The sequence below is a fragment of the Lissotriton vulgaris genome, chromosome 6 (genome assembly GCF_964263255.1).
Source record: "Lissotriton vulgaris chromosome 6, aLisVul1.2, whole genome shotgun sequence".
NCBI lineage: Eukaryota > Metazoa > Chordata > Amphibia > Caudata > Salamandridae > Lissotriton > Lissotriton vulgaris.
Window position 1 is genome coordinate 1,106,645,449 of NC_141694.1, and position 17,097 is coordinate 1,106,662,545.

At 44.0% G+C, this 17,097-nt stretch overlaps 1 protein-coding gene across 2 annotated transcripts in view; it reads left to right on the plus strand.

The window, feature by feature from the left end:
* Positions 1-17,097, plus strand: part of HIVEP2 (HIVEP zinc finger 2) — a 509,321-nt gene that overhangs the window by 321,567 nt on the left and 170,657 nt on the right. The window lies entirely within an intron of this gene.

Here is a 17,097-nt window from a genome sequence, read left to right on the forward strand (position 1 = left end):
ACAGTTGTTTTGTTACCAATCTTTCTAAAACCTTAGATAGAAAGGGGAGCTGTGAAATGGGACGATAATTGGCTGGGTCATTTATATCCGCACCAGCTTTTTTTAGTAATGGGATTACCGCTGAATTTTTCCAAACTTCTGGGAATACAGCTTGCTCCAGGGACCGATTAAGAACTTATGTGACTGCTGGGCCAATTATGGGAGTTAATTGAGAGAAAATATAGTGTGGACAGACATCCCATGGCGAGCCTGATTTGATTTCTGACATGGCTTTGGTGACCTCGTCTTCGGAAAACGGGCCAAAAGTAGAGCAGCTGGCTTGCAGAGTAGAGTCAGTCTGATACTCCACAGGGGCCTGGCTGTTATTTGTAAAAGAAGCATATATTTTGTCAATTTTTTCACTGAAAAAGTCACTAATTTTTGAGCAATTTTCTTGTGACGGCGTCAAGTTAGATGTGAGACTGGGAGGATTACAGAGTTCTTTTACTATTTTAAAAAGCTCCTTGGACAAGTTTTTATTCTCTAGTTTTTTTTTTAGAAAAATAGTCTTTCTTTGCTTTACGTATGGCGGTATGGTATATTTTCAGTTGATGTTTGTAAGTAGCTCTGTCTTCGGGGTTTCTACTTACTCTCCATTTATGCTCTAGTGTAGTACATTTTCTTTTTTCAATTGTCGTGACGTCAGCGTCCCCCCACTTCTTTTTTGAGGACTTGTTGTGCCCTGCTTAAAAGCCCATTGAGAATGGGGGCATAAGCCTTTCTGGAAAGCATAAGTGTCGCTATTAAACTAAATAAATGATAGCTATAAAAATGAGTGAGGTGCGCGAGACATGAAGTGCCTTCCGTTGCGTCACTCGCGTTCTGCAGTTCCAGCTGGTACTCTCTTGCCTCAGAGCAGCCCTTCCGGAGAGGCCTGCTGTCACAGCGCGTGAGCGGGTGGGCGCTGATACATGCAAGCACTGCACAGTGCAAAGGATGACACACGAGAGACAGACAGCACGGCACAGACGGGTCCTCCCACGGCATCTCTCCCGCGCAGGAAGGCGGCACATCCATGAGCTGCCAGCGGGGACCGGTTCATTTCTGTCCACAACACCCTTCCAGCAGCAGAATGTTTTTAATAATGAATAATTGTGTATCACTGCCATAATGCGATGCCCAGGAAACCAGCCCTGCCAGATGCCAGATAGAAAAGCAATGTTCAAAAAACAAAGGAATCTATCTGGCAGGGTTACACTCCGACATGCCTGCCAAGACTGCATTGGAAGGTGCAATTGAGGTGTCTTTCTTTGTTTACGGATTTTATTACTTTATCTAGGGAGTTTTGTAACTGGCTATTTTGGCACCTTGCAGTGTATCTGTATCTTTGGAAAGGCATAATTAGAAAACAAGCACAATCTAATGTGAACTGTGCTGTGTAGGGTTGAGCAAACATTTTTGGCGAAATGTAAAACAAGCCAAATCCTCTACTTTTTTTAAAAACAAATTACAAGTTACGTGTTTTTGTCAAGTGCACTATCATCCCGCAAGGGTAGCCTGGCGCTGAACGAAATTTGGCTACAAAGAAAAGCCAAAATTCAATCTGCAGTTGAACATGAGAAAAGGGTGGATTTCACGGTTCGTGCACGTCACGTGGTTCTTTTTCTAGAAAAACGAGGTCCTGAACCTCCTGAACTGTCTCAATTGCACATGAACCGGGCTCTTTATAGTGTATTGTACAGTAGTTTTTACATAGTGCTTCATATCCATATGTTGTGTGACAAAGCACATTTTTTGGTTGGTTTTATGCTGCACCATGGGGGAATGGGTGGTTGGAAGGGTGTTGTATTTGTTACTATCTTATGAAGTAAGCGTTGTTGTGTGTGAGTGAGCAGAGACCTCATCTTGTCTTAGGGTGCAGGGCCTAAGAGTGTGAACAGGAGTAGGAATGAAAGAGAGGCACAGAAATTGTAATCATAGCTAGGACTATAACATCTATGCAGCTACACAGCCAGAGGTGCAGCATGCTGCTAGGTACCTGCTCGCCAAATTAAAGAGGTTAATCGGAGACGGTCCAGTAGTCCATATGGTAACATACACATAGCAGAGACCCTTCAAAAGAGTAAAATGGTGCCAAACGGGTAAGAATTGGGAGTCGGTGACATAAACTCCATTCTCCGCCCTTTCATTTTTTCCCCTGCCAACTCCCACGACTGATCTGCTCTTCACTTTTCCCCTTCCTTCACTCCAGACTTCAAGTTGTCCACATCCGCGGTAAGCACGTCGGGCATTGCCTTTTAAATTTTTAAATTAAAAAAATACAAACGTCACAATAAAATAAAAATAAGTTAATACAACTTTAGTATCTATGTTTCTCACTTCTGATCTGGTATTAAAACCAATATCTTTTGTTTGCCCCATTTTCAGTTTTTTTTACTATGCACCAACTGGGGTCACAGCAGTTTTAACCGTTGGCCTAGAGAATGTAATTCTCAGGAAAATTAGAATCTTGGGGACCAATCTAGATTTTTAAAACAGAGTTTACTACTAACATTTTTAACAAAGTGGTAAAGCTGGGATTAGATATCAGGCCTCCTAGAGCAATGTCTAAAATCGACTCCGGACTGCATTTAGCAGTGAGCATGGGATGGTGCTGTGGGCCACCGCAGTAAAATGACTGACTGCCTTGTTGATTCAATTCTGCTGCTGCAAATTTGGTACTGTACGAGATATTTTACCTTTTTAGTGGAGGCATTTTGTGTACTGGTCAAATTTGAATTTTTAATTGTTCCGATATAAAATGTTTTTTTATCTTTTTGTGATTAACTTTTATAGCTGTCACAATGCTGCCGAATAAAGTTTTGAATTGAATGGATTGACTGCCTTTTGGGTGTCCTGTCAAACAGTAGGTGGTTACTGGGAAGCATTATTGGTGGGTATTGCCTTTTGCCACTGGTATCCCAATATTATTTAAATTCCGCTTGGATAATCAAGACATACCCCAGGCACATCTGACTTCCTGAGGGAGTAGACCGTGCACAGTCAAGGCTAACTCAAGGAGGTGGTAAAGGAACTCAGATATAGTACGACTCAGCAGGCTCTCTTAATACATCCATGTCTGGTCAGATCTCCATTTTTTAAAGATCCTTATTGAGAGAAGGGATGTGTGGAATAAAACTACCAAAGAGTATCCCCTTAACTCACTGTCTCCCCTCACTGGGGTACCAGGCGTCCCGGATCTACCTGTCCCTTTTCATCACCATCTGTCCTGGCTAATTGCAACACATTTAGCATATTCCTGCTTTTCAGAGAAGGTGTACTGAACACAGAAGCAAGCACGTTTTCATGTTTTCTGGTGCCAAATTACTTAGCATCCCTTAGCAGAAAACAATTTAATGAACATTGGCGATATTATCCGTAAAAGTCAAATTCAATTCTCCTTGGTGCCTCACTCTCTGTGTTTTTCATGGTGGGGAGGATGTCAATTAATTCGTTTTGTTTTCTTGGGTTGATGCAAATTGTAATTCTACTGCAGTGTTTGTAGAATGTCCCAGTTTTTGTTTTTCAAAATCTAGTCACCCGACTCCACTCACTTGTCTTTTCTGCACTTCAGCCCCTGCCGGTATCAACGCAGCCCTAGGTCACACCCCAGACTGTTCTATTTGGTCCCTGAGAATTAGAGGCGGATGAGCCAATGAAAGCTCAAGCTCCGGCTCCAGGTAGATGCTGGCCTCTGGCTTTGATCAGGGTCCTCTTGAAACCTCAAGCCCGAATTGAGCCAAGCTTTCACGGGAGGCCAAGCGGCTTAGTAGCTAGAAATGCTGACCATGTCAAGTTTGAAACCTGGTTTAAATCCTGACAAATTTCTTTGTGTCATAAAAAAAGTGTATTGTAGACTGTTGATTGTGAAGCGCTCGCATGGGCAAGGTTCACACTATGTGAAACTATCAAAAATCAAGTGTTGATTCTCTCTGTCACCCATGCTGTAATTTCATCTTTCAAGACTTATGGACAAAGCATTAACCTTTCATGTCAGAAAGAGATACCAATCTACTGGTTGAATTTCATAGCGTGAAACATGAAAATCTGGGATCAGTCCCAGCTGCGAGGGTTGTCCGAATTGTGTGATCCTAGGCCAAGATTTTGTCAACATGCCTCGTTTTTGTTCATCATCGCATATCAGATTCAAATACGTGTATTCAAGATGTGCAGAGTACAGAAACCTCTTGTGTTTGATTTAATATTCTGTAGAAAATAAGCATCTAGCCCATATATAGGGTACACATGACCACAGACTTGCCACTTAGTTCACTAAAACCATTGTCATCACGCATCACCGCAGAGGCAGGAATGTTTCTCAGTTTGTGTTGCAAAATGGACACTTCTACTAAATATATCTCGATACAGAGATTTAATCTGATATACAAAGGTGAAACAGTTCAGTATGTTTAAGAAGTATACTTTTTTTAATTTGAAAGATGTCGTATTATACCCTAACATGATCTTTGTTCCATGATTCACGTTCCAAATATGTTCAGGGCTCGGCTCGTGCATGTCCTCTTGGAGCCAGAGCCGACCCCTTGAGTCTGCCTTGGCTCTCCCACCTCTACTGAGAATGTATTTCTGAGTACCTATATTCTTATCATCTCTCCTGCCTTACCTCTTTCTGTCTCTCTTCCTTCATAGACTTCAAGTCGCCCCATGTCAGTAGCTCATCCATTCTTATTTTTTTCTTTGCCTTAATGTACTTGTAAGGCACATCCATCTATTCCATCACTTCTTTTGCTTCTCCCATTTTAAATTTTCTGCCTATCGCACCACGATTTTTTTCCTCCCAGAGCAGGGTTCTCTACAGTCGGTCCTGGAGGGCCGAATCCATGCCAGATTTTTAAGAGAACTACATTTATCTTTTTTTTCACTTTGTTTTTTTTCAGAACCATACCGACATCAGCATACATTATGTCACACGTGGTACAACATGCGTAAATGGTGTCAAAAATAGAGTGCACTTAGTACATCCAAGTTCCCTCCCTGGACTTGCAGTGCCTCTGAAAGGAATCCTGGGCTAGGCCCACAATCAGCATCATAAAGTACAGTCTGCTGTGTCAGAAGCTCTGCACCTTTCCAATGAAGTAAACAAATACAATAATAGAAAAGTGAAAAACAAAATACAGAACCAAAAAACTTTGACAGCAATTGGTATTGGAGACATATCCTGCACATTCCTGAGTCATTTAGAGCGACTCAAATATATATCCGGGTCCATCTCCTTCACCTCCCAGAATGTACCCGTGGCTCACTGAATTACAATACTACAAGGATATAATACGGGGCTTCTGGTTCCGGTCAGTAAACCATACGTTAACACGCACACAGACGAGCTTCATGTTTCAAAGGAAACCACAACTCCACTACCCGGGTGCCCCCCTAGGGTCACAGCCCGTCCCAGCACAGTTACCATGGCATGGGTCGCCACTCGCATAATTAATTCCCATATCGGTCACCCCAGTTGATGACAGTCAATCGGTCGATGAATCAGCCACTTACGTCTGCGTCCCATCTGGGTCGAGACCGCTGAGTCCCCACCCGGCTACTCAGCCGACTGTAATCTCTCCAACACAACTGATAGCTACATTTATCTAATTGGGGATATGCTAAAAATCAGGCATGGATCGGCCCTCCAGGACCAATTTTGTAGAACCCTGTTCCAGATGATAAGCTGCCAGACTGCAGGGAAGGAGTGTGGCTAACAGTGTTGCCTCCCACCATCTGCACTAGTGATTTGGTTTGATGACAAACTAGAATAGTAAAATAAGCTTGAGTTGGGTTGGTAATCTGTCAGCGGCGATGGCGGTAACCTCATAAGTGCTGCGCCAGTCCAACGGCCGACGGCACCACTACCTCAGGAGTGCTGCCGTTGGACGTTCCAACTGCACCTGCGCAATGGAACGTTCAGCACTGGAGCTGGACGTTCCATAGCTGCTAAGGAGTCCTGCCGATCTGTGCACTGTATTTCACCCTTATTTCCTTCTACTTTTAACTTGTGTGTTTACAAAACACTCCATCAACAGGTTTTATTGGTAATATAACGCATTTGCCGTGCAGACACCTTAGGCCAGCTTATCCCTTCAGTGTTCCGTGCCAACAAGAACATCCCCGGGGCACTCGCGGCTTTATCATCACACCTTGCACATTGGCTGGGGGATCATTCCAGTAGACACTATTGCTCCACTGTCTAGCAATGCAGTGGGTGTCGGCTGTGATGCAGGCCTCTAGCAGCGCTGCCCACAGGCCTCAGGGGCCCGATGAACCCTGTTTGTTGCTGTTTTGTGCTAGCCCACTTGCAGTCAGGAGACCCATTTTCCTACCACAAGGGACCGCGGTGCCCTTGCAGCGCCACTTGCTGTCTAGTTGCCTTTGTCCTGTTCTCACCCTGCATACACCCCTTCTCAAAGAATTCTGAGGTTTAAAACACGATGGTTTACGGCACTTTACAAAATACCATCATGAAAAAAAATAGTGCGGCTGCAGTTTTTCCGTCGTTAAACAGTGGAGGCTTCAGTGTGCATCTTCAAAGTTGGTTGTTTTCAGACACAGATGGGCCGCCCCGCACTGCTTTAAGTGCGGCGGGTCCTGCCAGTACGCGTCATTGGCAGTAATTGAAAACACACATTAAAACCTCCTTAGCATATTTACGCAGCATGTGTGAGAGTGAGACGGGGAGGTGAAAAGGAGGAGACAACGGGAAGTACATGCAGAAAGAGAGAAAGGTCCGCGGTGGAGGGCCATCAGAAAGAGGTGTGAGGTGAAAAAGGCATAAGTGAATAGCAGGGAGAAAGATTGCAGAGGAAATCGATGTGAAGATAAGAGCGGGATTTAGTATTCTTTAATCTGAATTTGAATGCAATCAGCGCTGGCAAGCATTGGTAAATCCAATAAGTCTGTAGTATTGATTTATTATGGCAGATAGAGGCACCAACACAGGTCGGGTGGCTTGCTGCGCCCAGCATAAGATTCTAGTTCACATATTTCAGGTCACCCCAAAGTATATATGTCACGCCCTTATAAAGGTTTCCTATTTGCGCCTCTTTACCCTTTGAGCGACTTCTCACTTTTTTTCTCATCGTCGGACGTGCCCATGAGGAGAAAGGGAGGTTGCCTTCTTATTAGAAGACACCGCTGCAGCGAGGCAGGCTGTGCTACTTTACATGGCAAGAAGACGAGTCTAGGAACTCAACCCATCAGCACCTCCTCGAGCACCTGTGAGCACCACAGAACCCCTTGGGTGATTGACAGCTACACCACTGCAGCAAATGATTTAATTCACCAGATATAGACCTGAACTATGCTTTTGTTAAACGCATGCTATTGGCAAAAAATACATTCGTTTCTGGTGCATAACTATATGTAAACTTAGAAGAAGGAACTTGTGAAGAAAAATGCTCTCGTGTTTATAATAGTAGAGATAAGAAATAATGCCTGCGTTTGGTTGTTTTTATATATGTGGGAGTAGTAGGAGAACCCGGCTAAGAATTTTAATGTTGATTTATGAGAAATATGTTTTTTCCAAACTTTTTAGACTGCTGATTTTAAATAAACAATGCAGAATTCATTCATGCATTCATTGCAGGGTCACGGGCTGAAGACAGGGCATGGCTTCTTTATTTTTTCCCAGGTGTGGACAGAGATGACGAGGCCCATCGGCTAGACTGCCGACGTTGGTGCTGGAAACCAAGACTCGAGCCTCGCGTCCACATCCTGTGATTCTGGGCAAATCACTTAATCTCCTTGTTGCTGAATGTGTCCTTGTGTAACGTAACCGGTGCTCGTGTAAAGCGCTTCAGTACCTTCGGGTCGAGTTCGCGCTTTAAAAATAAAAAAAGTGCGCACTTTACAGCCTTTAAATAAAGCTGTAGGATAACTCCGCAGTGATAGCTGAAAAGCGTTATCCTTAGGGTACATGGGGAAAACACCCTGAAAGTACCAGCTAGGTTTGGATATACAAAGAAAATCCTTTAGTGCAAGGGGGTGGGGGGGGGGGGGGGCATGTTGCCTCTTAATGGGTACACTAGAGTTCAAACAACCCACCACCCATTCTTTATCATCATCTTCTCTTTCGCTCCACAGGCCTCCAGCCTTCACCCCTACCCGGCGGTCGACTAGTCTACGGCAAAAGCAGGGCCTGAAAAGCTCGAACGTAGGACAACGGGTTTGCAGGGCACGTAGATGTCAGCTTGTACCAGAGGCCGACTTGTCTTTCACTCGGTTATTTGTTCCTCTGAGCCAGAGTCCGATTACTTTAAAAAAAAAACTCACACTGCACAGTGCTGAGGGATCACACATCAGATCCATGCTGAGCCTGCATTATCCCGTACTTTGTCACCTTTGTGAAAAAACATTGAGGAAGCTGGAAAGATTTCTACTGAACATTTGTACAAAGGCCCGGAAATGGAGGCTTTTTGCGCCAGCGCGCTGCTGTGGGTCGTGGCCCACAGTATTGTCCGCGCCTCTTGTTGTGCTGCAGGCGGTTCATGTGCGCGGCTGATAATGGACGCTGCCATGAGAAGGGCATTGTTTATTACATCGATCCGAGTACACGAACGGTCTGGTCTGCTCTTAGCTCACCAGATCGACATCTTAGTTTTATCACACTGCCGGCAGGCACATCGCCTATCCAAATACACTTCTTTTTTCAAACAAGAACATCGAATAAACAAACGGGTGTAACGCTCGGGCAGTGAGGCCTGATTTTGGGGAAGTGAAAGGGCTATTTTTAAGTGGACCTATAAACACGGTTGCTGCTTTTGCTATTTTTTTTCTAATTTGTATCTATTAATTAATTTTGGTTTTAATGTGTTTTATTATGAATAGAATAAAAAAAATTATATATATATATACACACACACACACCCACACCCATACAGACACATTCATTTTGTTAGGCATAGGGAGATTAAATGATTTGCCCAGAATCACAGGTTGAGATGTTGAGCGTCCCTGCCGAGTCTCAAACCTGGCTACCCAGCTTCGAGGTCGACCGCTCTGGCCGCTACGCCGCATCCTCTTCAAGGGAAGACCCCAAAATTTAGTGAATCTGGGTAATGGACTGCATTGTAAAGAACAGTGTTTCACTATGAATCGTTAATCATGCATACAAGTAAATAGCCCGCCTGCATACATTTTGGCCAGAAAATTAGTAATACACCAGGACAGATATAAAGGCAGGCAAGATAGGGATGTTTATAATGTAATTAATTTATTAATTGGATATAATTTTTTTGCATAATTTTTATAAGCGTAGCCTATCTTTTGATAGTGTACAACGAGATCCATTGCTCACATTTGGGTGAAAGAACGTGCGGTGATGAGTGAGTAATAAAAAAACATGCATCAACTAACAAAACAGGACGTATGACTCCTTTAGTTGTTTTTATATAATAAAAGAAGAGCCTGTATGGTTATTTTCTTGTTTTCATGATTAATGATTCATAGTGAACCACTGTTCTTTACAATATGATTATGAATAGAAGCCACATATGAAATGTTAGGTGGTCAATAAAAGGTGGCTTGTCTCTACAGTAGATTGAGCAGTTGCTGTGAAGCCGCACGGTCACATATTTTCGAATTCAAGCAGGGCCAGCTCACTCATTTACTACTCTGAGTCAAATGGCATGTTATGTTCCCTTATGCAGATTTGTAGAGTGAACTATGAACCTGGAGGGTATCGTGGATCTGAGCAGGTGTGAGTCTAGCCAGACCTAAGGCCTAACGGGACTACTCAAAGATCGAAGTCTTCAGCTTCTTATGGAATTCAAGAAGTGAGGAGGAGGACCTTGTGTGTAGTGGCTGGTCATATAAGTGGTAAGAGCAATATAGAAACCTTTATTTTCCAGATCCGGTTTGCCATATACATAGGATGTGTGCAAATAGGAGTTCGGATGAGCTGATGTGCCTGGAAGGTTCGTGGAAGCAGATTCAATTATTGAGGTAGTCTGGGCCAATGTTATGTAGGAGCTTAAAAGTAAGAAAGCTTTGAATCATGCTCATTTGTGTTGCAGAGTTAGTGGAGCTCCTTCCGGTGTGGTGTGAGTGTGGTGTGGGAGGTTGCTTGTCATTCTGGCCACCGAGTTCTGAATGGTGTGCAGCCGTCTGGTGAGTTTTGTGTTGAACCCTACACGGAGGGTGTTTCTGTAGTTCAGCTTGCTTGTAATGAAGGCTCGCTTGACAGTTTTCAGAGTGCTGATTGAGAGCCATTTGAAAATCTTCAGCATCTTCAAGGTGTGGAAGCATGCGGTGGTGACTTTGGGCGGTCATGTCATATTTGCTGTCTATGATGATCCGAAGGTTCTTGGCATGGGTGGTGGGGGTGGGTGTCAGTCCTAGCTCAGTTGGCCACCAGGTGGAGTCAGACGGTGAAGTGCTCTTTCTGAAGATTTCGGTCTTGTCAGTGTCCGGCTTCAGACAGTTGTTTTTCATCCTGTGGGCAGTGCTTCATTTGTAAAAAAATTAAGTGCCAGTGCCCTTCTCAGAAGGCCACTGCAGCCTGCACCACCCATACCCTGCTAGTGCTTCCAATGACAGTACCAACATAACACCTACCCATCGCACAAGTATGAAACTTCAGACTATTTCAGACCATACAAAGCTATACTAATGTCATCAGAGTTTATTGTTTATCGTTTTCAGTACATATTGATTAAATAAACATGTTTGTTGTGCTCATCTCGAAATTAAAAAGACAGTGCCACCATGTTGTGGACTGTCAATAGAGCAGGTGCTGATAATTAGGTGCCGGTGCTGAGCACTGGAAACCCCAAGCACAAATTAAGCACTGCTTGTGGGTGATTTCAGTCATGCAGACATTGAGCTGGAGCCAGGTACTGGGTGTCTTGACCGCAAGGGGGAGAATAAGTTGTGTGTCATCTGTGTAGGAGAGTAAGTTGATGTCTTGAGAGTGGAAGATGCTAGCTAGATGGATCATTTATGTTGAAGAGGGTTGGGCTCAGGGAGGATCCTTCTTGAACTCTGCAGTGTACTGTGCCAGGCTGACTCACTGGGTCCTTCCACTCAGGAAGGAGCAGATCCATCGAAGTGTGTGTCCTTGGATTTTTATGTCATGTAGGCGTTGGATGAGGATAGGGTGGGAGGTAGTGTTAAATGTTGCAGGGAGGTCCAGGAGGCTGAGCGCCGCCGTGTATCCTCCACGCAGTCATGCAGATGTCATCTGTGGCACCATTGAGTGCAGCTTCAATGCTGTGCTTGGTTTGAGAAACCAGACAGAGTAGTGTTAAGGAGTTGTTGGTTGTTGAGAAATTTGGTGAGGGGCCTGTTAATGATTTTCTCGAAGACCTTGGCCGGAGTGGTAGCATTGAGATCAGTCTGTGGTAGGCAAGCATTGGGATGGCAGAGAATTTCTTCTTCAGTGGGAGGACAGTTGTGCGTTTCTAAGCATCTGGGGGGGCATGGAAGAGATGGAGGATTTCAGATTGGGCGTGAACATGGTGCTGATGGGTTGCAGTCCTTTAGAGTTGTCGTAGTGGGTCTTATGGGGCCCCTGAGTGGAAGGAGTTTATGGTGGTGGCAGTTTCTGCCCGGGTGATGATGGGGCATGTGGTTCCTTTCTTTAAGAAAGGTTGAATTGGATTTTGTGTCTCCTTAGCTGTGCGTGCCATTTTGGAACTCCCATCCAACAAGCTGCAGCAAGTAGAATATCACCTGCAATTGAAACAATACCTTAAAACCTGGATCTTTTTATGATAATTTCATATGGATTTTTTTTATACAGTCCCTCCAGAATAGCTCCAGGATGTTCTGTGAGACCAACATTAGTGTCAAGAGGCCAAGTCATCAGCAAACGTCTGCTATAGGGGAAAAACAAGATAAGATAACGTTATGCTAACAAATTCAAATTGCGTACATTACTGTACAATCTTGCCTATGAAAAATGGCCACCTGTGCATAGGCTCCTTTGGCTCCATATATTTTGCACCTTTAATCTTTCTTTTAAAGGGGCCCATCCGATGAATGATGTAACAAAGACCTCAAAGCACAAGCTTGCACCGTTAAACAAACAAACATTCTAGAATGTATATTGTTGACCATTGTTAGAGGTGGGTACCAGGTATAGAGAACCGTTTTTTCTCTGCATTTGATGACCCCTTTAAATCTTTCCATTGATTGTTCTTTTTCTTTATATGATTTGAGCTCAGAATTGCGAGATTTATGGCTCACCTGCTCAAACCCTGGAGAAGGTGCCTGGGACAGGAGAAGGGTCAGGGCCCCACTAGCACCAATATGTTTCATACTGGGTCTTGTAAATTACACATCTGATGGAATTGGAGCTTCCTAAGGGTGCCTTTTCTTTAATGTTATTTTGAAATAGTCACACGGTTTGTTAGTAGCTGGGGAGTGTGGGATATTCTCTATCTCTTTATCAGTGAATGAGTAAACAACATCCTGTGTGACCTTTTATAAACCTCATGATATCCATGTGCAGCCGTGCATGTGACCCTTAGACTGCGAAGCCTGCAGTTGGTTTACAGAGGGTTATACTGGGTACCACTAGTTCCAGACTGGACTTGATGGTGAAGGGTAGATTCGCTTAGAAGACCGAAGCCATAACTATGATTAGTGTAGCAGGTGAGGTGGCCCAGGGCGGGAGCGTCCACTGCCTCCCAGTTATGGCTGTCGTTTACTACTTAACGGTATTGTTCAATTTACGCTGCATGCGTTAGGGCCCAGGGCTCCCTACTGTGTACCTGGATCAATAAAGGAACATGTTCCTCTGTAAGTGTGCACTGGTGAGCTAAGCGAGTGTGAAACCTCACTATTTTGCTCCCAGTTGCACCTGTACTGTTACTAAACGTGCAAAGAAAATGCAGGCCTGATTATTTAAAAAGAATGTGCCTTTACGATTGCCAGATTTTTACCATATACCCATTTAGATAAATGTAGTTATCTTGAAAAATCTGGCATGAATACAGTCCTCCAGGACCGACCTTGTAGAATGCTGTTTTAAACCCTTGACAACCCTTCCATGCTCCAACGAAAGTGAGGTATTACACGGTGCAGTCTGGGCGTGAAGCCGACCCGCCTTTATACACACATTGCCCAAGTAATGTGTGAAGAAGGTGGAGGCAAGTGCTTCTGACTCAGCTCACTGCCTCCAATGTGTGAAGGCTGCAGGCGGCAGGACGCTGAGTGCGGATTACAGTGCTCTTCATCAACATTTTGCCTTACACCTCCCGCGACTACCAGCCCAGAGGATTTAGAAGCTAGTAGATTAAGAAGACGGGTCACAAATTGTGTTTAGAAAACCTTTTGAAAATAGAAAAAGAATATAGTCCACTGCAATCATCTAAATAAGGCCAGTACTCATATTTAATTAATGGAAATCTGAAATACCTGAAAAATTCATGCACCTAGTTTTCTAATTAATGTCTGGTTGTGTCATCACTGCTCCCCTGTAATAAGAAAGTAAAATCACTACACAGTTTTGATAACTCATTACAGCGCATGATAACATTTTGTAGTGATGGGGGCACATATTCACTAAACGTTCTTAGTGCCAGTGACCCCTTCAGCTGGTAACCCAGAGGAACAGTAAGATCATTAAATGGGAGAAAAGCAAGAACTTCATTGGGCAGCTCTTCACTTGTGACATCGTCTGCTTGCTTCAGCCTTTAAGTGAACATTAGGGGGCAGATTTACAAAGGGCTTGCTTTGCCCTTGCTTCACGCAAGGTGACCCGAGGCAACTCAAGCCTTTAGTGGGATTTACTAAGCCACGCAAAGCCACTTGCACAGCTCTTCGTGGTTTAGTAAGTCCAAAGTAACACAAGGCAATGCAATTCACTACCATGTGTTACCTTGCGGCTCGGAGGTGTTCCATGGGTGGAGAATGGGTGTTGGTGTTCCCACGTATCCTTCCATGGATTTTGGCGCTTTCTAAGATTTACAAAGAGTTGTGAACCTGTGAATGCTTCAAAATGCTACGCCTCCTAAATCCAGGTGTAACAAGGTGAAATATCTTTATTAATACTCATTACTTCCTCTTTAGCCTCTTAGCTGCGTCGAACGTTCAGCACCCAGTGCTGAACGTTCGAATAACGAGCGCTGGCCTGTCGGCCAACGGTCGTGCGCAGCCCTGGCAAGGTAGTGCTCGCGACGACCGTTGGCCGACGGCAGCGCTTAAGGGGTTAACGTGTTTCATTCTGTAGCACACACAGAAAGATGAATCTGTCTCAAAGATTTTTTTTTGTGTGTAGGAAGGTATTTCTTCCTGTACAAAAACAATCCTGCCTGTAACGCAGGCACCCTTGCACTAGGGTGCAAAGCTGCCTGCATTTTTGGTTCTAGTCAGCACACAGTGCACTCGCGCAGGGACAGAGCAGAAATGCGCCATATCTTAGTAGATACAACACATTTCTGCTCTCTCCCTTTCAGACAAGCAGTGCAGCAAGTTGTCTTGCTTCCTTGCGTGAAATATTGGTAAATCTGCCCCTAGATTTTCAGCTCTTTTATCCAAAATTTTAAATCACTGAAATGTCACGGTCAGCAGCTGAGGAGGGGATGTTTAAGTAAGTATATTTACATAATGAACTGGTGGAATTAAGCACAGGAGATCAGGAATGTAGCAGGAAATACCCGCACCATTTAAAACGTAAAGCAGGCTTATCATTGACGTACTTATTATCATCAGAATATGACTGCTGCAAATTCCAAGCTGGATACAGTATCTTACTTTTCAAAATACAGATTTTACAGTTACTCCATATATCTACAACATGAAGTTCTCTTGCATCATAAGAAGAGGCAAAGTTTTGAAAAGAAAGAAGGGGTGATATGAATGTGGAGGAAAAGGCAGCATTAAAGTCCCCTTTCTTTACATTACAAGTGTTGGCAAACCAATAGGCTGAACACTTGCACTCGTACATTTACAAAAGTACTAAAGAATGCCTGCTGCAGTGAAAAAAAAAGGATTTGATTGATTTGTGCATATACTGCATGGGTGGATAAAAGTAAATGTGTGATAACAGAGTGTATATTTTCAGATGAGACATAGTTCCTCGTGCTCTCATGCAATAAAATGCAGCCTGAAGGGTACACCCAAACAGCGAATAAAAAGAAGGTACTCCTGTGGGTTGATTTAAGATGTGATGGACAATGTCTCAACCAGTAGCTGAAGGTTACTGAGCCAAACCAAGAAACGAGTTGCTAAAGAAGGCTGGTCTAAATCCCTTGGAAAATGTACAGAATACAATATATTTACCATCTTGCAAGCACCATTACACGTCAAAGTTAAAAAGGATATTGCAAGTCTCCTCTTGGTTCCATTATAATTAACTCAACCTTTGACCTTGTTAGATACTTGGGCCCAGATGCATGAAGCTAAAACCCGCTCGCAAAGGGGCAGATTCTCAGAATTTGCCCCTTTGTGACCGGTATTTTGGCATTTGGGATGCATCATCCCAAATGCAAAAATCGCTAATTAAGAATTCGCTAAATTGCGATTACTTGCATTTAAGGAATCTTAAATTGAGATTCCTTAAATGCAATGCATTAAAGTTTAAAAAATAGCGATTTCGCTAATAGGGCTCGCAAATTACCATGAAGTTCAACTTCATGGTAATTTGCAAAAACGTTGAAAAATGCACTAAATTGCATTTTTCAAAGTTTCATGTTGCGCACACACATACCCTAAGGGCATGTGTGTGCGCGCAACATATGTGCACAGATCAATTTCAGGGGTGCAAAAGGGTGTCCTTTGGACACCCTTGCACCCTTGAAATCGCATTCTCATTTTGCGATTCGCTAATTGCGATTCGCAAATTGAGAATGTCTTCCCATTCATTCCTATGGGCTTCTAGGCCCATAGAAATGAATGGGGAGGTATTCCTTAATTGCGACTCGCAATTTGCGACTCGCAATTAAGGAATTTTAAGAAATCGCAATTTTTAAAGTGATTTCTTCTTGCATAGCATTTTGCTGTTCCTTATTAGCGATTCCTTATTTTTCGCTAATAAGGAATTGCAAAATGGATGCTTCATGCATCTGGGGGTTAGAGGCTTATTTACAAGCCCCTTGCGCCGTCGTAGGTCACTTTTTTCCATGTTAAAAGTGACGCACAGGCAGGACAAGGGGCTTGTGAATAAGCCCCTTAAAAGGTATGGTAGGGGTACTTTAGCAGTTTAGCGCCATGCAAATGTTGAGAAAGTCCTATACAAATGAGCATAGCGTGTATAACGCCTCAAATGTGTGAATTTGAGTGGCTCCTCTCTAGTCACTGTACTGCTAGCATTTCATGGTTTGGTCAGCACAGGCTGCGCTGTGCTAAGGACCCCTCCTTACTGGCCCAATGACAGATCTCCGCAGCAAAGGAGTCCCCTGACTGCAGCTCACTATCAATCAAGTCAATTCATGCTGACCATTTTAGGACTTGGGGTAGGTTTTTTCATGTGGCAGATGGTTATGTTGAAATTTAATGAGGCCCCATTTTGGGTTTTTAACAGCAACACAGATAACATAAGATGGCAGAAAGCTACACTGAGGGTGGAATTTAAGGGGTAACACTGGATTTTGGTGTGGATTAAGGGAGGCGATCACTGCAGGGCTACCTTATGTAGGATGGATTCCTTGGATGAGGCCTCATACACAGAATGTCCTCAACTTGTAGGTTGCTGTTGAAGACTGGGCAGATCATCTTCTAAGGCCTTCAGAGCCTTTAAAGAGTTACAGTGATGACGGTGTGCTGAAAGGGGCAGGAAAGATGTGCTGAAAGGGGCAGGAAAGGCTCCCACGAGGTTGGGGGCGGATCCAAAATGGCGGAGTGAGGGTCCGTGCCGATTGACTCACCTGTGTGCTCCACTCTCCATTCTCTCCCTCCTAGACCCTGTGCGGAACGAGGGACTTCAATGAAATGAAATGAAAAATCGCTGAGGTTATAGAGCTGGTTTACAACGGCGGTTTTCTTTGTCTCGACCAACCGATGCTTCTGCTCTTCGAGGCTGCTTGGCTGCTACGGCAGCTGTTTGGCGCGTGGATTAGCAACTCTGGGATCGGCTGCTCTGGTCTCATCATCAGCCGGCGAGTGACTGCCGGAGCGCGCGGGACCCGAAGG